The sequence below is a fragment of the Diuraphis noxia genome, unplaced genomic scaffold (genome assembly GCF_037042655.1).
Source record: "Diuraphis noxia isolate RWA-SAM2 unplaced genomic scaffold, SU_Dnox_SAM2 contig0003, whole genome shotgun sequence".
Taxonomy (NCBI): Eukaryota; Metazoa; Arthropoda; class Insecta; order Hemiptera; family Aphididae; genus Diuraphis; species Diuraphis noxia.
Window position 1 is genome coordinate 50,616,124 of NW_028301713.1, and position 24,845 is coordinate 50,640,968.

General features: G+C 26.2%; 1 protein-coding gene across 3 annotated transcripts in view; it reads right to left on the reverse strand.

Annotated features, from left to right (window-relative positions):
• Window positions 1-24,845, reverse strand: part of LOC107168447 (opioid-binding protein/cell adhesion molecule-like) — a 337,823-nt gene that overhangs the window by 262,480 nt on the left and 50,498 nt on the right. For 2 of the 3 annotated variants that reach the window (XM_089224026.1, XM_089224028.1), the window contains exon 2: window positions 9,776-9,820. The exons of the other annotated variant lie outside the window; for it this stretch is intronic. The gene's annotated coding sequence lies outside the window, so the exon portion shown is untranslated. The remainder of the gene's footprint in view (window positions 1-9,775; window positions 9,821-24,845) is intronic. 3 annotated transcript variants of the gene reach the window in all.

The window sequence follows — 24,845 nt, forward strand, 5'->3', positions numbered from 1 at the left end:
TATAAACAACAGTCATAACTAAATATGATATCTAGGTATATAATCTTCTTCGTCTGTTTCAACTTTTTGCGTTTTCTCAACGACGAGTTTGTGTCTGGTTTACAATAATAAGCGAGAGACAATGAAACACAAAACAAAAATAATTATGTATGGAAATCGTCTTGCCGATTTTTAAAACAACTTTTTCGGGGGGTTTTTACTCGCGTAACCGTAATTTATACGATTATTTTCTTATCTTATAGGATTTTATTTTACAGCAGTCTGCCGCTGCGGGTGTACCGAACTGGAAGACTGTGAAAGTATATTATTATGCGCATTATTATTATTATTACGATTTTGATTATTATTATTATTATTAACATTATGATATCACGAAAAAGGAACGGTGCGGCGTGGTGGGGAATTCAGCCTGCAGTAATCAAACGAAACGACGTTCATTACTGATTTCCAGTGTACCTCTACCAATACTTTCCTAATCGATATTTATTTGATTTCGATATTACGTGCGAATGACGTACGCGCGCATCAGCACGATAATGAGAGCGTAATGCGTGAACGTTCATCTCGTGCGCAGTTTCCGAAAGAGGAGATTCCATAATGAACGAAATGACTGAAAATTAATAGGGGTTTTTCCATTAATTTTTCGTTAATAATTCTGAGCGGAGTTATGAATATTATACTAGTCAAGCATTACTTTTTTTACTAATTTTTTTTTTTATATCATGGTTTATCACCACTCGGATAATGATATTATGTAATCCAGTTAAATATTATATTAAACTTTGAGAGTGGTTTCAAATAAAAAAAATGGACAGTCCATTGGCACTTGGGAAAGAAGATCAAAAGTAAAAAGTACTTTTCAATATAATTGGAAAATTAACTATGCAATGGAAATATTCACGCTATCTAATCAGTTTTTGGTAAAATCGATTAAGCGCCTATGTTATTGTGATTTAATTTAAAATCGAAGAACCATAAATACTTTATATTTTTCAAATACTTATAATATTAATATTATTTGATTTAAATATATTTTAGCCATTTTTACTCAATAAATATTTTACACAGTTATGATAACTATTATATTTGTTGGTAAAAATTTTAAAATTTAAAATTATAATATTCAATGTTTGTTTACTTACAACAACAAAAAAGTATTCACAATACATTTCCACATATCATTTTAAAATTACCAAGATACCTACCAGGTTAAAAATTTATAAATATTTTAAACAGTGCACAATTTATGTTAAAATAAACATTCATATATTGTATTAGAAATGACGAACACTTGATACTAGACCCAACATAATTTATTCTTAAGGAAATTCAAACACGTTGAAATTGCATCGGCACTAGAACTTATTATAATATAAGTGTTTGAAGTTAAAATTCAGCTATTTTCAAACAGCTATAATTAATATGATAAATTATAATTTATATACAATAGACTCTTTTCATTTCTATTTTCATCATAATGCATTATAGTATTATTATTTAACTACCTACAATACAATAATAAATGACTTTAAAAATATGATATTTTTGAACAGCTATATGTACAACGAAACTATTCATACTGCTGTTAGGTCAGTATTGACTTAAAAGTTACTAAAAATCATATATTATATAGGTATTATTCTTTTTTTATGATAAAATAAAATTATTGGAATGATATTTTAGTATTATTCATTATGATATGTGACTTTTTTTTTAGCAAACTCTTTTATATTATACAATAACATTCTACTAAAATAGAAAAATAACTTAATAACACTGATTTAAATAAATCATTAAAATATATCCTTCAAAATATTCTGCTACGACGTTTCTGCTCAGATTCATCTTACGTATGCAGTGATTTATCATTTAAATCGAATTTAAAACTCATTACAACGACCTTTTTTTTATTTAAATCCTTTTGAACCACCTCGTAAGAGGGTGTGAGCAACGTCGGCATCACTTTCCCAACATCATTATAGTGACCTACTCAAATACTATACAGCCGAGCGACATTGATGCCCCGCAGTTGTTTTTATTTAGTATTGAGAGTTTTTTTTTTTTTTTTTTTTTTTTTTTAATTTCATATTGAATTGCCTAAATTATTGTAGAAAAAAATATGCAATTGCGACGAAAATATGGTTGCATAAAAATATTTAAAATTCAATGTTAAACCAAGTGAAATGATTAGATGTTTTAATGTTAACTTGGGTATTTTGTATATACTTTTAACTTTTCAGCCATAATTAATTATTAGATATTTCGTTCAATATTTCCACCACACGAGTAAATATTTATATTATTTACGACTATATATTATGAAATTATTATAGCTGGTATCTATATGAAGTTTAAGAAGTTTAATATATATTTCGATCTCAGTGTATTTGAAGCAGGTTTACCTAATCAGATCGTGTTGGATTCTATAATATGCGTATAACATGGATGTATACAAACGCTAGTTGTAAAATAGTATTTATCAGGAATTCATCGTGATATTCGAGAGAGATTAAGAATACGCGTTTAATAAAACTTAACTTCTAGTATACGATACACTAACGGCATCACGTTTTGAACAACTCACGTGGTTTAAATTCTCCAGAGAATATGAAACCAAGAAATGCTATTTTCAATGGTTTTTAAAATATTCATGCAATTTATACCAATATGAAACATTAAACTGAGTTACAATATTAAAAACACGTATCTTATTGGCTAAAAATTGTGTGATACGTGGTATTAATAATTTAAACTTCTCCAAAAATGTTCATTTTTAATTCTTCATTAACGCATGTGTTTTAGTACACTATTATACAGCGTGACTACATTTTCTTGAATTAAGCTATATTTTCGAAAAATTAAGAATTTTATTTTATATTTTCATTTTAACCACAAATACTGATAATAATGTGTTTGTACAGACTAGTATTTAAGTATTATAGTATGTAAATAAGTATTTTTAAAAATACAATTAAAAAACACCACATTGTAACTCTATTTAGTTTAAATTAAGTATTATTATTTCTTTATTATTATTTTTTTTTTTTTTGTGTAAAACAGCTCTCTGATTTCTAAAATTTTATATTATTTGATAGTACATATCATTTAAAATTCTACTACATAAATACAGAATATAATACAATTAAGTAGAGTATTAACTAAGAGGTTAATTCTTCGTGATTAATAATCTTCATACACATAATTCTATGAACTATCTGAGTACTTAAATACAATTAAATGGGTTTATGTGGATTTCAAACATAATTGTAGCCTAACCCAAAAATAATTCCTTAGGGTTAGAAAAGGAAAAGACCCTCAAACTGTATAGCAGAAAAATAATTATAACACACTTGATTTATATATTAGTGGAATATATGATATTTATTTAAAACAATGGAATTTCGTTTCTCTTAAAAAAATATTATTAATTTATTAGATACATAAAAAAAGCATCACCAAAATATTTATAAAGAAAACCTTTAAAAATAGCATAATAAACATTAATATTTTGTAGTTACAATTTTCCCTTTCAAAGTTAATCGATTAATGCATTTAGAGATTACACCGATGTTTTACAAAAGTTTACTAATTCTATTACAGATTGTAAGATTTACTCTAGAAGTCAAATTAAATAAAACCTCAACATTATTTAATTTGTTGAGATTTTATTGATAAAATGTTAGACAAATTTCATAAAAATGTTCTAATGCTATATCAATATTGTTAAAAATGTATATTTAATCGATTTATTTTTAATCATTATGTCCTGTCTTTTTTTTAATATACTTCAAACTTTTTATTAAAAGTATAAATTATTCTATGGTTTTTAAAATAGCTTGTACTCGTACTAAATATCAAATTGTAAGTGGAAATAATAATAATGTTTGATACATGTGTATCATAGTAAAGTCAAATATTGATGTCTTAATAAGCAGTAAGAATTAAGCAGTAGTTCAAACAAAGATACCTACGCATTAATATATTTTTGGTAGTTTTTTTTTCTATGAGTTATAACTGAATATCAAACAATTTAACACAAGATAATTCTATTTAATAGTTTTATTAAAATATTTTAATACTATATAAGTTATCCTATTATAATTAAAAAACATTTAAAAAAATTGATAAATTTTATAATTACATATTTTTCTTGTAAACAACAAATTATACATTTGAGATCGTAAATAATAAGAAATATTTAAATAATTAAAATTTTTTTACTATACATTAAATTTATAAACATTCCAAAATACCAGTAAAAACATTTTTCTCTGGAATAAAAAATTCAATTTTTCAGTGTCAAATAATAAAAATATCTTCAATTTTTTTTTTATACCTTGTGGGATATAACAATGCTGTCACGTAATTTAATATTATACACATTTGAAAAATCGAAACTATAAGACATAATAATCTCCCGAGAGGATTGAATAGGCTCAAACTACGTCGGTTGAATTTTATTAACGTTCAATAAATTAATAATGGAAATAAATTGCAACTCATCATAATTCTTCAATAGCTTTTTAAATTTGACTTAAAAATAATACTTTTACTAATTACATACACGTAGTTTTAAAAACAGATTCTTATATTGATTCAATGAATCCATCAGGATTTCATTAAATGTATAATACTATTATAGAACAAAAATAAACACAAGTCTCAATTATATGAATTATACCCTAAATATATTTCTATTTAATAAAACTTAGATTATATTTTTTTATTGTTCTTGTCATGTAAATTTCCTAAAGATTTTTATGATATTTTTAAGATCCATTTTAAGAAATAGTTATGAAATCAGAATTATGAAATTAGAGTAGGTAACTACAATTACTAGGTACTTATAGTTATATTATGTAGAGTACATAATGTTGTTATGTAATTTGCATGAAAAACAATAACATTAATAAATATTTTAATTTAATAATTAAAGCCAGCCAGAGATTATCAAGTATTTAGATTTTCTTTAACAACTTAATAATCCTTCAATCCTCAGAATTGAAAATTAATTTACTGCAATAAGAACGATTTATTTTAAGTTTCTAACATCATATATATATTTGTTTTAATTTTTTCTTAATGACTGTTTCAATACAATATTTTCTGACTTTAGTAGATATAAAAATCTAAATCTTAAAGTCCTTGATATTTCTTTGAACAATTTTAGAATTATTACAACAATATTAAAAATTATAATTGTATAATATTAATCGACTCTCAACAAGATTATGAATTAATGTTTAATTTCAATAATTATTTCCGTGGTAATAATATTGATAATTTCAGGATATGTAGATTAAATGATTTATTTGTTTTACATCGATTATATTAGGTATTTTATATTCTGATCGGAGCGAGGAATGTATTGAATTTACCATATGTGTGTTTTTTTTTTTTTACTTTTTTGTGTCTGTCATTACGTTTTGGGGCAGTAAAAATGCTTAAATTTTCAAATTAAATACCTTATTAGATCAAAAATTGAATCTGGTTGGTGCTTTAGGAGGTCAAAACTAAAAAATTCTTAAAGGTAAAACCTAAAATTTTACGCACAGTCAGTTTTCTAAAAAATCGATTTTGGTTTTTGATGTAACTTTTAAACAAATAACCATAGATACATACATGCAATTTTCACCCAATGCTTATATAAGTATATTCTATCCACCATGCAATTTTCAAAAAAATTTGATTCAAGTTGAACTATTTATAGGCATATGAAATGTTTAATCATTATTTATTTTTTTCAAATTAATATCGATAAAAATGTATTTGTTAAATAGAAAAGCTTGAAAATTTAATACAAGGCTTCTAAAATATTTTTACAATTATAGCAGTTGAAAAATAAAATAAATATATGGCCACAATTTTTTTTTTTTATAAACATTAAAAGTTTGAATTTTGACAACACACGTAAAAATCAAGAAAACTCACAAATTATTTTATGCTAGAAATTCATAAAAAATGTTCTTTTTAAATCTAAGATTTGAAATTTTTTAATAATCTATAATATATCCTAGACAGATAAGCCATCTCTGCTCAGAATCGTTTTTCGTCTACAATGATATAATATTATTGGATTCAAATTTAATTTCATCCATTACAGTAATCCACTTGTAACCTACTGTATAGCAGAGCGACATTCATGACTTACCCGCTTTTTTTTTTAAATCAATACTTTTTTACAATATGCACACTTTGTGTAATAGAACGTGACAATACATTAATTAATATCAAATTATAATGCTTATTAATAAATAATAAAAAAATAAATATAGGTGTTTTAATATGAGTATACAGCATTAATTTAATATTTTTAATAGAAAAATTACATACATAAGTTACACATAGATGATACTAGAAAAGTCTGCAAAACGAATTTTCAGAAATGATTAATCTATATGTCACCTGCTTAAGCCCTTATAATTAAAAATTGAATGCACATTAATTTTATAAACTAATGAAAAGTTTTAAAAGTTCACTAGTTTAACAGTGTTATATTTCCAATACAAAATATGTGAAAAGAAATGCCTATTGAAACTTTTTTGTATTAAATTCGTATTTTCAGAATTAATCACACATTTATGTAACATTACTCTTTCTATGAGCTTAACATAGGTACAATATCTTAAAATATAATATTGGACATTGTTTTCAGGCCTTCACTGATTTCAAATTAACAAATATAAAAATTGTCCATCATGAAACAACAAAAAATTTTATTGATACTCAAAAAAAAAAAAAAATTGTTGATATTTTAATAATATTATTTAATAATAAAATATGTCACTCTACTAAATCTTTTACTTAGTTTTGATAAATTTTACAATCGATAAGATTTACTATTATTTCATTATTATTTATAATATACAGAAAACTATTTTTTAAATCATTGTTTATCCAAGAATTGAGTACAAGGCGATACCACATAGTAACAGACAAGTACGCAACTGTAATGTCCATTGTTTTTTACTTTTAAGCTTAATGAATAATAACTCTGCGATGGTGTCAACTGAAGATGATTTTTAACAGATTAGATAGTATGATGAAAAAAAATATTTAGAGTTATTTTTTTTTTTTTGTTTAACAAATACGCTTTAACTACCGGTAATATTGGCATTTGAATGTTTAGAATGTTTATATTACACAAATGGATTCGTAATATTGATGTTAGTTTCTGCAATGTAAATATTTAAATAACAAACGTAAATAATACGCGTATTTACTGAAATGTGATTGTTTAAAGATGACATACAAATATGTTTGATGAAATAAACAAAATATAAAATATGTTGAGATGCCAAGTGTTGAAGTAAAAAAAAACACATATCTTTACTGCAGACATCAAACTGGTAGAAAGTGAAACGAAATATTTCACATTTAAAAAATTTAATTTTGTTCTAATATCGTGCATACTTTTCATAATATTCATTGAGTCATAATCATTATTATGTTTAAAACTTGCAAACATATAGGAAATTAAACATTATGATAAAATATAAAATATTTTTATGGTTCTGGTTGTGTTGACATAGTTTTTGTCAAGAGCGCCAGAAATGCAGTTGCATATTACTATAAAAACAAAAAGCTTTCATAATATTTTATTTTATGTTTGACGACAGAGTAACAAGAAATCGGATTACTTTCATATTCAGTATTTTGTTTCTTTATTAAAATTCAATGTTTAAAAGGTAATTCGAATATTATTATCAAACGACTTAATGTATAACTGAACATCAATGTAATTGTATTGTGAACACCCAAATATATTGCGGAGTAATGAAAATGGTCGTTTGGCTGTGGTTCTATCTGAGATCAACAAATTTAAGGTAATTTTCGTTCAAGCAGTAGCTACGCGTGTTCACTTGAGTAAATACGGTGCGTTATCGTCGTCATAAAGGAAATGTTCTAATTTTAATAATTTAGTTTACAAATAATAGTTCTAAAAATAATAATAATAATAATATATAACATCAGCAAGCTGAAGTACCGAAATTGCCTATTTAACACGCCGGCTAACTATTATTTATTTTATTATCATTTAAAAACAAATAAACAATCACAACAATAGCTGTTATAATAATAGTAGTTATTATTGTAAAAAACGAAAATCTCAATAAAGTTTTTATGTATATTTGTGCATGTAAAACACGTCTGTTTAAACGATTATTTTCTGAATATTTTATATTTTGTCAAATGTGTTATAAATATAATACCTGCGACATGAATTATTATGATGAATAAATTGAACGTTATTGGACAGTTCCTGTCCGATAACTGTCCTGTCCTGTATATGCGATTAAATCTGTGAAAGATTTATAACTTATAATATCATATATTAATAATTATATAATTTATTAATCAAATCTTAAGATTTCAGCTCATACAATTATCATAAAATTAACAATTTTCGTGTTTAAATGTTTCTCGAAAAAATTTAATCAATAGCAAAATTACCATTTATAGTTTGTTTTTTATTCCAAAAAAAAAACAATTATTATAATTTGTTTGAATTGGGTAATAATAATAATATAAGGGTTTTTTTTTAAATACAAATACAATATAAAGTTATGAAACCAATATTAAAATTTTATTTTATACCAACTGTAATTATATTTTTATTTTATGTTTATTATTTTGACTGAAACGCTAAACACAAATTGTTAAGCTACGTAATGGCACGCGCCATTTAATTATAATTAAAATTATTATGCAAAGAAACATTTAATGTATTCTATAATAACTGCACTTTATATATTTATTGGATAAGGTACTTGTGATTTCAAACAAAAAATATTTCCGTTTTTTTTTCAAATATGGCTATTAAGTATAATTATACAATTTAAATATACATATAATATGTTGTTACTATTTATGGGTTAATTTAAGAACTAGAGACTTCATGAATTTCTCTTATATTTTATTTTCAATTACCAATAAAATAAAAATATGGCCAAGTTATATTTAAAATAGTTTTTTTTATTTATATCATTATAAAAGCCAATGGCACAAAAATTATTTTCCTTTTTAACTCATTTTCATTTATAAATTATCATTACTAAAATATGAATAAAATATTACTTCCTAAGGTTAAAATCCTAACTGTCTTAACCGATAAAAACATGATTTAACAGGAGACACTTAAAACTATGATACCTATTTACCAACTCAATTTTTTATCTAATTCGTAAGTATTTTTTTATCATTATGTTATGAATGATGAACCAGTATCAATAATTTTAAAAAACTGAACTGGAAATTATTATAAAAATCATACAAATATATTAATTTCTGACCTGCTTGAAGGTTAAGTAAAATTAACCTCGTCAAACTAATGTTATTATAAAATTTTTAATTATACAAATTTATATGAGGGTTACTATACATTTAGTATAAATTTCTTTATTTTTAAAATGAAATATTTCGTTTTGTTATGAACTGGTTTATTTTAAAACGTTTGAAAATCTAATGATAATAAAACATTTTATTTTAGAACAGCTAGTTTTGGAAATAATAATAATCCTAACATTTTGATAAGACTTTATAGGTCAGATTTTTACTAAAAGAATGTTTGGCTTCAAACATTAGTTGGTATTTATGTTTGGATTACAATGTTCAATTTTAATTATTAAAGGATAAATATAAAAATTATTATACAAAATTTAAATTTTAGGTAATACAAAAATAATTTATTTGAAATTGGATATTTGGTTGAATTTCAAATAACTAATTTTAATTGATATTGTTGTATTATATTTTCATGCATAAAATAACTTACTAAATCAATCGTTGAAAATGTTTTCTGTATATTTTTGATATTCACCTGAAATAAAAACCATAAATGTTAGCTGATAAATTGTTATTCGGCATATTTCAGTGAGTGTTTAAAGGGATAAAATAAAATATAAACTACCTTGTCAACCATTTCAATATCAAACACTTGTTTAACTTATATACACTGTTTGAAGCATGGGATAATATGCATTATTATAATATAGTTGAATAACCTAAACGCCTTAACATAAAATGTTTTATCAATAAATGGTGTTATTTTTTCAAAAACCTTCAGCCTCGAAAAATAATAATATCATAATATTGTTCAGTCATCGTTCTTTACCAAGCATGCAACATAATATTCTCGTTTGAATCTTTAAGATTTACAATATTATAATAATATAATATGTACTGGCGATGAGTGTATATTTTTGTTACTATTCTTGTACTATATTATAATATACGAAAAGTGTTTTATGAAAGAAAACTGTTCGTTATAAAATCGATGATCCCCTTCTTCCTCGGTATACGCTCCACTAACTACAGAATCTCAAATTACAAACCCATCATATTTTGACCGCAATGGGTTTCCTATAAATAACATAATTTATACGTTACTCGTTCATGATATTCGTTACGCTACAGTAATTTTACTTTAACGCACTAAAATACTAAAATAATGAATTATATAAATAATTGTTATTGTTGTACAATCTTAAGTGTATGTGTTTTTTTTTTTTTTTTTGATTAAACAAAACCATGGTTTATTAGAAAGCAAATTATTAGAATTATTACATTTTTAAAAATTATCATTTAACTACTAATGTAGTAGTTACTAGTAATAGTAATCATCTTAGCGTTTAATAAATCATAATCTCGAATTTTGAAGATACTATTATAACTTATAAGTAATTAATTTTACATTTTTATTTGCTTTTGACAAATTCTGGTTGGGGCAATACGATTCAACCATAATTTGTTAATAAAGCGTTGTACAGATCATTGGAGCTGAATAAAGATTGTAACTCAAAGTGATAGTTTTCTGAAATAATTCTCAGATAGGTACGTGATACTGAATTAGAATAATAAGTAGGTAACAATAATATTGTATAACGTGATAAGTTATCACTGATAACATAACGCAAAAATACACGATGCAATAATGTGATATTTTTGAAAAAAATTAGTTCATCACAACGAAGTGGTACTTAATGAAATTATAATATTATATTGCTTATATACTTTAACAATATAAATAAAATTTAAAACAGCCTTAGGATCGATTTTTCTTTATAATTATATTTTTTTTCTGAATCATACAATTATCGAGATTTACTACCTACTAAAGATGAAGTACACCGTAAACGTCTTGAAATCAAATTTACAACAAAGCGATTTCCCTGGTTATTTTTTTCAATAGTGTACGTTTATATCTTTAGAATATCTTATCGAGGTTCCTTTCTTTTGAGTACCTACATAGTTTATATAAACTTGCGGTTATTTGTTATTTTACAAATTTTGCTTGATATGTACCTTTGCTATAAGTTATAAATACGCATTTATCAACGTAAACTTTATACTATTTTTATTGAATAGAACAATTTCGTTGTATTTTAAAACATTTTTCATGTTTTGTTTTATTCGTCAATTATTAGCTGTATAGTTGGCATAAGTTAAATATTTTGTTAAAAATATGCTTTAATACTTTACTACCAGCTTTCGTTCGTCGTTCTCAGTCGATCGAATTGTGGTAACTACAAGCTATTTTTATTCTATTTTTTTCTGAGATTTTAATTAGTCGCGTTTGTAGTGTTATTGAAATAATATGTCTTCGCAATGTCCCGTTGAGCTGATTGGTCACGAACCGTCGACTTACCGAGGACGGTTCAACAATTATTAACGACTTACTAAAGTGTTTCATAGTACGACGCATCTGCGCAGCAAAACTAAAGTATTAAGTGGTTGGGGCAAAACTGCAGATATCACGTTTTAAATTCAGCGTGGAAATTCATTAAAAACGAACCGTTAATTTTATCCGAATCTTCTGGACGGTTAGACCTGTTGGCGGTCGACTGATTTTATATTTTGTAAGAGCAAATCTGGTGACGGTTTGGGACACACGACGGACGTTGCTATAGCACCGACGACAGTTTTAATACCAATTAAGGTATCCTAGTAAAATGCGATTTTAATTTGTATTCCTATTCTGAGTTCAATATAATATACATATATATATAACATATAATAGCTAACAGCCGTGTGTCAGACATTAGTCAGACATTATAATACAAACGTGTTTCGTTCCACGCGTGTAAACTTTTGGGTGTAAATATTCAATGCAATTATAATATTAAAAAATAAATAAATACGAATTAAAAAATAATAAATCAATTCGCGGAACAGTAAGTTGAAAAAATACAAAAATATAATATCAATCATTTTTTGTGGCCATCAATCAAGAAGTATAACATCATGTATTTAATTTAATATTTTTAAATAGCTATAATTTTGTACAATAATCGTAGACATAACAATTGTAATTATAACAGAAAAATAAAACAACAGTATATAATATAATAGGTGTATACCATTTTTAAAATATATTTATTATCTATTTACATATTTGTGCGGGTATTTGCAATATCGGCTGTTAGTCACGATAATAATAATGTATTATTACAACACTATGCGTATAGATTTTCCGAATTTTCATATTCAAAAGTTTAGTATAATGCATTATGTTAACAGCTTGTGGACATCAAACCTCTTATTATAATTTATACATTTATTAGCATATTGGTATGATATCATTACCTTTTAATCAATATTGATCATACATTTCTATCAAATAGGTACATCACCATGCAAGTATCGAGAATATCGAATCGTATTATAGGCTCTACAGCTTATATTATAATTATTATTTTGTGGAAATTAATATTTAGTAAATTATATAGAATTAAATTATTTTCAGTCTAATATTTTAATAATACTTAAGTATTATTCCTATAAATTATCAACTGTATCAAATATTTTAAAACATTTTTTTTTTTTAAGTAAAACCATAATAATTTATGTACCTAATATATGCCATGATGTAATTTTATAATTTAAAATAGATAAAATAAAACTAATAAATTCACTTTGGAAGGAAGAGTTAGTTTTAGTACTTAATTTTCTTAACAAATTGATGACAATCTTTATGTTGGACGTAGTAAAAATAAATATATAATTTATATTCGTATTTCTTTCATGTATAATACTATATTAATATTTAATCCTCATACTTTATTATTAACGAGTACCTAAATAGTAAGAACTATACAATATTTTATATCTGATGGATACTTAAATTAAAATCGATTAAGACCTTAATGGGTCGTTGCAATACTCAAATAATATAATGTACATTATGATAACTATAAATTTTAATAATCTTCATGAGAGCTGTCAGTTAGAAATTGTTTTACGTTAAATTCAGATGTGTAAGTATAATATCATATCATATTATCGTATTATTTACCGTATATAACCTATAGTTACTATATGACATAATAACATAATAATAACAATAATATTATATATGACGTGGGTACGGTTCACATTACGGTATTACCCTAACGATTTGCATATATTAATATTTTACATTTACAACGATCGACCAAACTATCTCGACCTTTATTTCTGATAACGGTATTATAAAAAATACCGTACAAATCTTACGAGCAAATGATTTTTTTATTTTTTATTTATATTATCTACAGACTCTTCATAATAATTTTAATGTGAGTATTTCGATTGACGACGAAATAGGTACTTACGTATACAATATTTTCCTTGACGATTTAATCTATAATTATTTTAGGTGTTATTAACTGGCCCGACGTCTGCTAGAGATTCTTTAAAGTAAACTTCGGTATTTTATGATGACAAAGAGTTGATCGAACATTCAAAATCTACAAATGGTTACAATATAAGTAAATTTGATCGTATAGCGTATAAATTACAGTTACCGGCATGAAGGAGGATCTTATTTTTACATTAGTTATTCATAATAAAATGATCGAAGAATCTGATTTATAATCAGTCGATTTAGTCTCAACACCTGTTAAATTCAAGTCATTCTAATCGTATTGTAGGGTTGAAGTGTTTTAGGAGTTAGACATGAGATGTGTCCGTGTGTGTTTGATTATAGTTTACCGTGATACCTCATCTTTTATAAAATAACAACCGTTTCTTGGATCGATTTGATTTTTAGGTCGACGTGGATAAGTTTATTCGTTACAAACTAGGTGGTTTTTATAATGGTGTGCAGGTGAATAGATTAAAAAGCTTGAATTTTCGGGTTATTTAATTTTTTCAGCTGGATCGCAAAATACATATAAATAGGACGAAGAGGACTTTTGCGTAAGTCAAGTTTTTTTGGGATGTATTATATTAAACTCAAGTTTAAGATCTAAAGGAGATAAATCTACAATTTGGCTTATTTCGTCTGTCCTTAAGATGAGGACCCTAGGTGAGTGGTTTATCCAACACCAAGATACATGATAAACGGAGTAGTGAGGTATCGTGGAAATATTTCTTAGTGATCGGTGGCTGTCTGGGGGTCGTATTACTGTATTTATATTTTACTATTATAATTTATAATATATTATAACTATATTATAATAATCTCGTTATTCTCAAATACAAACATATATTTTCTTATACACAGATTTCTGCTGATACAGTCTCATTTTAACTAAAAATTGATGTGTAAAACTGCAAAATTTTCTATGATGCCAATACAAAACCCATTTGTTATCGTGATTTTTAATATGGTTTCCGGAAATGTATTGAATTTTGAAAAAAATTATTAATTGGTTACCATAAAAACATTTGGGAGAGTGGAGTGAATAAAGAAATGCAATAAAAAAAAAAAAATAATAATAATTGGTCAAAGTATATCAAACTGACACTAAGCCTTGGCCATTAAATATTCCAACACTTATGTATATGATTAAAACTTTCTTTAATCGTTGTTTAATTTTCAGCTGAGCCGAGAGTGTTCAAAAATTAAAAAAAAAGAAAAGATTTATTTCTAAATCAGTGGATAATAATAAGTGACTTTTTTTCTTTTGGTTACCAATAATTTATTGTTTGACAGAAATACACAATAGGTATTATGATTTTAATCCACGTGGCTAAAACAATATAGCGAAAAAATATTGAATAAAAATACTACAATGTTATGTCCAATCATTGGATATTTTGTGTATTCTAGTCGTAGTGTAACAGGAATAGCTTAGGAGCTCCTTTATAATACATAGACTTTAGGCCTTTAACAAAACAGTTGATGTATTTACCGTATTTTAATCGACAAGCATGAGTGGTAGTGGCGTCGTCGTTGTCGTAGGTAGTCGCCGTTTATACGCCACACAAGAACCTTGGCCGTTCGGCTGTTAAACACCTGATACTTTGGGATTTCCGTGAGCACAAATTCCTCTTTATACCCTTTCTACCTCAAGATCCGGTCATGGCCGTCAATACCACCGCCCACACGGGGCACCAGACGGTCGTTAGTCGGTAGACGAGAGGTGGTCGCCGCGCACAAAAGCAATTGCCCGGACGGATCCTTTCACGGGCGAGGAGGACAACGCAGAGGTACTTATCCAATAAAACGTGTGACAAAAAACTAGTCGCGATATATCATTTCTTCGGGACTCGTGGCATGTATTATATACGCGAGTCGGTATAATATACGAGTGTGTGCGCCAGACCCGGGTGCCGTAATTTATTATGAAACACCGCGCGCCAGTGGAAAGATGGCTGTTCGACCGAAAAACACCACACCCGGATTCCGATTTACAACCCCGGACAACCACTCATAAAATACCAGGACAGCAGGACGTTGATGTCGGGGTGTTTCACAAGAAATTTGCAAAAATTTCACCATCCACGTTCCGAATTCACATCCCTTGATCTCACATGTTACCACCCACGATCCTTCTAAGCAGGCACTTATCATGCTTGTCCGTCCGTCGGCTACAGCGGTCTTCGTCATATATTACGGAAACTCCATTACAAGTTATTTATCACACAGACGACTGTTGTGTTGATTTTCATATTGGATAGGTATCTATAATTTTGTGGAGGGGGATTAGAATGTAACGTTTGTTTTTAAAGTTTTTAAGAATATTTGTTCTGATAATTTTAAGTCATTAAAATTTAAAACACAACATTTTTCCAAAACAATAATATTTTTACTGTTTTATATCGTTATTATTTATGATTTTATTTGTTACATTTGTATTATGTTTTTAATCATAATAGGTATATATTTTTAATTTCTTATTTCGATGTAGATTTTGTTTTTAGATTTTACATGGTATATATAAATTTTAATTTTAACTAATAGCGTTGTTATTACTTATAAATATTTAACATCTATATGAGTGGCGTGTAGTGGAACACAGGTATTTCAACGGCGGTTTATTACTTCACTCGTTTAATCTTTAAATACTTATGAATAACAAATTATGCTTGTACGTAATTTGATTTTTTAGATGGAAATACTCTAAATAATAACTCGAAAAATATTATGCTAAAGTGATATTTTCCAAAATGTTATTGTGTTTTGAAAATAATGAGTGTCTTAGGTTAAATGTAGTTCATCCTATATGTTACGACCTCGTTCTGTGTGTGTTGTGTATGTTTGTGTGCGCGCGCACGTGAGTGTGGGAAATGTGACGAGGGTGAGAGTAATATAAATGTTTGCACTTTACTGGCGAGACGACAAAAAAACCACAGACAACGCTAAAACTAGAAATTATGTATTATATAGGTATACTTAATACTATAACTTATCACATTATATTAGAGGACGCCCCCGTTTGTGTGTATGTGTGTGTGTGTGTACGCCATATTGTCATACATATTAAAATATATACCAATGATGTATTGATGTTTAGTGAGCCATAGACTGGAAAAATAATAACATAAGGATGAAAAATAAAATCCCAAGCGAATTTGCTATTGTTTACGTTTGTGATAAAAACGGTATCATATGGGCTCTATAATATAAAGTGCGATATACACCAGGTGCACAATATGCGCCCATGCCATCATATTTCTAAAATATTGTTTAATCGTTTGCATTTCGGATAGTTGATAAGTTGTGTTTGTCTTTCGTACCTACTCCGAGTGAAAAAATCAATATTCTCTGAATTGTTCCACAAAATATTCTACTGTTAAAATAACAACAATATAATATAATAACATATTATATTTACTATCAGAGTATTAAACAGCCATAGTGCTAAACTAATAAATAATAAACTTTCATTCGACACAAAATTACATTATAATATTATTATCTTAGATCCACTTTTTTAAGGAACATGATTTATTGAGTTTGGATAACACTTATCAAGACACTACACAACTTAAGTAACTGAATAAAGATTATAGATTTTTTTATTTGAAAAAAAAATCCAAACACAAATATAATTCATTCTTCAACAACATAATATGTTTCATTATAATCTTTCAATTTAAAACCGTATTCAGTGTGACAAAAGTAATATTATTATCGCACTATACATTTATTGTGGTGAAACAACAACCCATTGCGGTACCCATAAATGTACATGATAAAATGAGGTTTAAATTGTTCAAAATAGAGTTAATCTTAAATCATTTTATAAAAGTGTATCGTGTGTACAATGTGCATAAATTATTCGTATAAAAATACAGAGGTATCTTAAAGTTTATCATTTTAACATATTATTTTTAAAATAGCTAATAACGTTTTAATAAAAAAGAAAAAAAAGGTAAGCAATTAAATTAAAAACACGATATTTTGTTTGAGAATCCGATCTTAAGATTTAATTTTTTTTGAAGGTATCAATTTGTGATCAGTGCTTTATCAGCTGTTCGTAATTGGAAAACCGATTATTTAGATTATTTAAATGATAGGTAATCGATGTTTCTCCAATCAATTATACTGGTTCATTTTCATTCTAATTATTATTTAATTACAAAGATTATTAGGCTGTGGGTATGTGATTTATCGAGACGATATTTTAAGCCCATCGGTCATACTACTTTGCATAATCCATCGTCTAAAAAATATAGATAATCGTTTTGACACATAACTTTAAAATATTCAAAATATTTGAAACGTATTTTATTTCACCACGATTTGAACTATTTTGTTCTAATATATTATCACTATAGATAATGATAACAATTCAGCTTTAAAATTATATGATTAAAATGTATTTTATTTTGATACAGTTTATGCGTAACATAAAATTATATTATATTAAAATTATAGTTTTTCTTTCAATTTTTTTACCTAATACTATTAATCTATATTATTTTTCATAAAATTTAATACAATTTTAGTTCTCCAGTTTTCAGTGAAAATCTTAATTGTCTTTCCAAAGTCTTAATATTAATATGTTAGTAAAATATGATATGAACAAATTTATTTCGAATTCCAACATTTAATGGGCTTATGTATTGTGTTAGATTATAAATTATAAAATAATATAATATACATAGATTAAGGAAAATACTTTCAAAAGTATACCCTGTTCAATAATGAATAAATCGCATTGTCGTTGTCATCGTAAATTAAAATCGAACTACTCGATTTGAGAGTGTTGTATCATGCATAATATATAAGAAATATTACAATTATAACTATTAACTAGGTTAAATAAACAATCATATGTAACTGCCAACTGGTAAAATACCAAAACAATTAAGTAATGGCGTAATACAATGACAATTAGTATAATTTTAAGCTTAGTCAGTAAGTATAATGTAACTAGGTTAAACTCAATATCGATATTACCAATAGTGCTTCGATTGTAAAATTTATATTTAAGGAATATGTGAAGACAGAAAAGGGGGCGGTAGTCGTGTGACTCGATCGCCACTGGACGTCAAAGTGTTCAATAAAAGTACTTATAATTAATTTGTTCGTTTATTTGTGTACGTCGGTGATCGTCGTATACGACAAGAGAAAGTATGAGTGCTAGAGATTTAAAAAATTAAATGTTTCAGTATAAAGTAATACATTACCAGAGTTTGAATTAAATTCATCTTACGCGAATGGACAAATAGTAAATTTATTAAAAGTTAATTTTTCTAATCAAAATATAAAATAAACCATTTACTATTAAATTTTAACAAGAAAATTGATTTCTGTAGTGAATTATATTGAAAATTATAATATATTATATGCTATTAGTGCATTACTCTTACTTACCCAATTATTATTAGATTATAATTAATTTTAGATATTTTTTTAAGTCTGAAAAATATTTTTTCGTGCTATTTAATAGTTTGGTAAGAATAATTAAGTATTAACCTAAGTTTCTAAGCTTCATTAAAATTGATCCAAATTTAAGTTTTTTTTTTTTTACTGTTCACAAAAAAACATCGAAGCAAAAGCCAAAGGCCATTAGTGACAGAAAGTTAAAAGATATGCATGAATAAGTGTTTACAACGATATTTACAATGATAATAAAATAAAAATTCAATAAATCTGAGTTATTTTTAGAATTGGAACCGAGTGCGAAGTCCTGGTTGTATGTATGCTGTGCTCAAGTTGTTATTGGTTATACAATAAAAAGTCGACAATTATGTGTGTTGACTGTTAACATAGTTCCACACGTTTGACAAATGGGAGGCTCCTCTCTTGCCATCAGGAATCCGTGCGTGATTTTGGTGTGTTCAATGTGATATCTGTTGAGTACTGTATCTTCTTTTCGGTTAAGATTTGGATTTACCCAAAGATAAGTATCTCTTTTGATTTCATTTAGTTTGGTATTTTCTATATTCCAGATACTTAAGCATTTATTTTTTGTATATGCGTTTATGAAATTTTTCGTGTTGTCGTAAGACATTTTGTTTATTAAAACGGATTCGTTATCATTAACGGCTAATGAGGCTTGTTGGTCGGCAGTTTCGTTTCCTAGTATAACTGAATGTCCAGAAATCCACACGATAATGATACGAATACCCAAATGAGAAGCTTTATTAAGCGCATTCTGAATTTTAGAAGCAATGTCTCCAGGGTTGAAATGGTTTAGTATACTTTTTACCAAATTTACGTTTATATTAACGCGTATACGCAGTTCTTCTTTTTTTTAATTTTCAGCAAATGCTATCAGTTTATGTGGGTTTTAATTTATACCCAATTTTATTAAACAAACAATATTGTTATTATTATTATTATTATGACGAAAAATATCATTATCGATGTGTAAAAGTATGTTCAGTGTAATCGCAACGAATACAAATAACCATATTTTGCACGTACCCTAAAAAGGCGTAAAATTGTTTTGTTAATTATATTTTAAGGATGAAAAAAAAAACAACTGACGGTTGCAAATTTAAAACATAGATTATAATAATAAAGAAAGCACTTAGCGTTTACACTGTGTCGCATTAAACGGAGATTATAATAAATGAATATTTTTGCGAACAACACGCGGATTCCAAACGAGAGCAGCGATTTGTGTACGTTTTTGGTGAATTCTTAATGCATGACGTTCTCAAGATTTTTTGAAAAATCCTTTACCCGCATGCCGCTACCATAATCTCTGTTATTAGGAATATATTGTACATCAGTGCTTCTCAAATTTATTTGTTATGTAAAATGCATAGGTACTAATGTGTCATTTTTTTTTTTTTACCATAATAATTGTTTAAATAATATGGAATTATTTTTCCATAACCACCACAACGTACTTGTTATTGTGCATAATGCACACTAAATTATATCAGTGATTCTCAAAATATTTTCATTATAAAATTATTTCGGCAATCTTATGAGATATTTTTTTTTACTTAAAAACCAATAACATAGCTTTCTACATAGCTATTTTATTTACTAAAATTTAATTGTAGGTCACTATAAGTATTCGGATTTAGCAAATTTTAAATAGGTACATGCTTAGGTTCCTACATTTTTCAGTATACTTTTGATAAGTTATCAACATAAGCGATTAAGTCTGAATTCAAATAAATTTATTCGATGTAATATTGTATTTTTGTTAAAAAAGACTGTAAACATTCAATTTTTATAATCTAATTTTTTTTCATACACTTTATTAGGAAACAGATGGCAGTCGAAAAACATCAAGTTACGGGGTCATAAAATGTATTTTTGATCGAATCACTAACCGCAACCTGCAATTATGCACCGTCTTGCTTTGTTTTTGACTTTGACGATTCAACAATGGGGTAGATCGGTTCGAGTGACGGGACCGTTAATTCATTGATATCACGATTAAATTTCCATTTATAATACATACATAAATACATCAAATCTGATGACCGTTAATAGATTTATATTTTTCCGGGGCTTAGGATTATTGGATGGTAATATTGCTATCGTCATATTTGTCCAAATGAGGGGATTCAAAGTTTCAACAACTATTGTGTTTCTTCAACGGATGGGGAACACGCGTGACGAACGGTATTTGAACAATACATGTGTGTGTGTGTTGTGCCGTTTTGAGATGGTCGAGAAACTACGACCAGTGTTTTGGAGGGGGTTTCACACCCCTAAAACTTTATAATTGTGTACTTAAGTCACGCTTAGTAATTTGACGTTTTTCCGTACACAAGAATACGTTTCACGACTTCAGTGGTCCCTATAGTCGTTATACTGTAGAGTCAAACACGTATAATAATATGATAATAATAGTAATAATAATAATAATAATAATAATAATAATAATAATAATAATGATAATAGTAATAATGGCTTTTCGAATAGTCAATTACATGTGTACGGCCTTGACTTAATAAGAGCGATTTTTTTGCGACATCGACGCTTCACTGGTCGCTTTGTCCACCCAGAAACGGAAGTGTTCACACGAAACTTTTCCGTGCATGATAATATGTCTACACTCTACAAAAACGAGATGAACAAAATGATATATTCTCACTACCAACTTCACCCTGTGATATAATATTTTATGGCTCCTCGGTAGCTTATCTCACCAGCTATTAAGTCTACTACAACATATACAACTATTTTACAGGACTAGTAGACTACTCTTTCCACTATTGTAAAAAATCATCTATTTATGTGTGCGTATATTTTTTAAATTTCTATGCACTCGTAAATCTCCAACACTCAAACGTCCTTCCGGACTACGGTATGGCAGTGGACGATTCATAAATATTTATAACAACGGTATTATTATTATTATTATTATTACTATGCGTGTTGATATAATTTTATTTTTTCGATATCCGACTACAATACTATCCGCCAATAAACTGTAATTGTAATTCCGGTTACTGGAATATCAGGCAATCATTGTACTCATAGGTAGTAATAACAATCAAATGTATTAAAACAAAAATGTTTGGTTATTTTTTATTCACAACAATTAATATTGACATTATTGATTACATTACTATTGATTTCGTCCAAAATAGATGCTTTAAAAACGTATTACATAATATTTTTTTTTAGAAAAGTCAAGCCACTAGATAATTTTATTGTAGATGAGGTTTGATTAAATTTTGATTTTATAAATCAAAGTGAACTTCTATTCTTCTATTCTTAAATAGTGATAAATACATTTAGTGGATCTAACTTTTAAGTTATCGTGGAGATGACAACAATAAACCTTTTGTTTATAATTTCTAATATAACCTTGTGAAAATGTGTTAAACGTACCTACCTATTTAATTAGAATTTTTGAATAATTTTCTTAAATTTAAAATACATATATAATTTCTACGATTTCTCGTACTAAAATTAATGGAATTTTGTCATGATTAAATAAGTTATAATATTGAAAAATGTCAAGAAATCACAAAACCCTTAAATTAAGCTTCACCAAATACCTGATCACAAAAAATATTAAATATATTTCATGAACTAAGGTCATAATAAAGTCTATGACCCATTGAACAACAATATAGCGTAAATACACGATAATACGATAATATTTCTCTATTTAATGTTTAAAATAATTTTTCCCCTGAGTAAAAGAAATTCTAACGATGTATTTAATATTGTTATCATCATGTTAGATATCAATGTGAAATAATTTGGTATTATTTTTTTACATTTTTAAAACAGTATTTATGAACATTAAGGGTAAAAATTAGTAAGTTTAATATTGAAAAATGAAAGTTATTGTACGACAGTACTTGTATCATGATTATACATCTATAATGTTTTAGACTTATTTCAGGAAAAATAATACTTCAAAAAATGTAATTTTTGAAATTTTTAATGTGCCATAACACTATATTCTGTTCTTAATTTATAAACTCCTTAATCCATATTTATATTTTAAAATTATTAAACGAGTTAAAACATTTTCCAATTTTTAACCGAATGATAGTGCATATTATACTATTGTATTTCTAAGTATATCAAATATAAAAAGACAAAATTCAAATTATTAGTATTATAATTGAAACGTATTTAATTAAATCTCATACATTTAAGTCAAGTTTTTTTTGCACAAAAAAAAGTTCCCGAATAAATAATAATAATAAGATAATTAACCAAGTTATATGTAATTACCATAATATGTGGTAGGTGGTTCAATACCAACATCCACGACTGAATCATGCGCATAAAAATAATAATATGTTTAAATCGCGTCTGTAATTTTTGAATTTTATTCTTTACTTTTCCATTTCATTTTCTATCGGTTAGTTTAAATATAAATCGATGATTTTCGCTATTTTGAATTATCAATAATTTTACTAACTGTCAGAATACAAAGCTTCAGTGCATATTATAATGATGCGAAAAAAAGAATAATAATAACAATATCTTATTGTCTCTAAATAAATATTCAGCCCCAGAATGTGAATCTAACGATATATTTTATTTATTATACATGTAACATTAACAATATAATAGTGATATTTACTGTATGTTAACTACAAAGAGTATAACACTATAACAGAAACACCAGAATAATAAAAACTGATACCAATTAAAAATATGAAAAAAATAATGAAACTTATACATTTAAAAAAAGTTAATATAAATCAAATTAAATTACTCCACAAAAATATTGGTATTTTAAAAAATGTACAATTTCACTTGAATTACTTATTTATTTCCGAAAATTCCAAACTTAAATTTTTATTATTTTGTGCAATCTTCTATAAATACATAAAAGACAAATTAAATAGTTGATCAAAAGAAAGCCATTTTGTAGTTAGATAATTTCATAACACCTTATAAAATATAAATTACTTTATTATACAATATTGCTTAAGAAAAAAAAACCCATCACATGTCTTAATCATTTAGTTCTTATGCTAATGATATTATTATTAGTTACCATCGATTTTTACGGACTCGTAAACCAAGTAGGTATGTATAATATCACTATTCACATTATTAATATTATAATAATATTTTAATCGTATTTCCATAGAATTTCTATAATGTGACTTCGATTTTCATTTATATACTCTAATTTTTATCCGCGCTGTCTCTTGCACGCATCCTTTGAGTTTATCCAGCCGAATATTTAATAAACCACACAGTATAATGTATATGCTGTTATTTTGGTAAATTCACAACCAATATAATCCTACCACAATAATACATCTGAAGTTTATTGTATACGTCATGTACAAATAGCATTAAATAATTTCAAAGTGAAATATACTAAGTACATTTATACTGTGAAAAAATACTGTAATATTTAGAAGTAACAACTGTATATATTTCCAAAAAATTGAGAAATAATGAACCAAATTATCTGATAATATTAAGTGATTGATAAGTTAAGTACTTATATAAGTTTAATATTTAGATACTATTAATTAATGTAGAAAAAGCGGATTGACGAGTTGGAAAGGAGTAACATGTTACCTATATCATAGCAGAAATATCAATTTTCTAACTCTAAAATATATTTAAATTTCCAGTAAACCTGTGATTATTCAAACAGTTGTGCATACCAAAACACCAAAACGGCAAAACGTGTATTTCAAACATATTCAATTCAGATAATTTATTACAGACTATTTGTTTTTCAACGCAAACAATGATATTGAAACATAAATTTGCTTTTGTC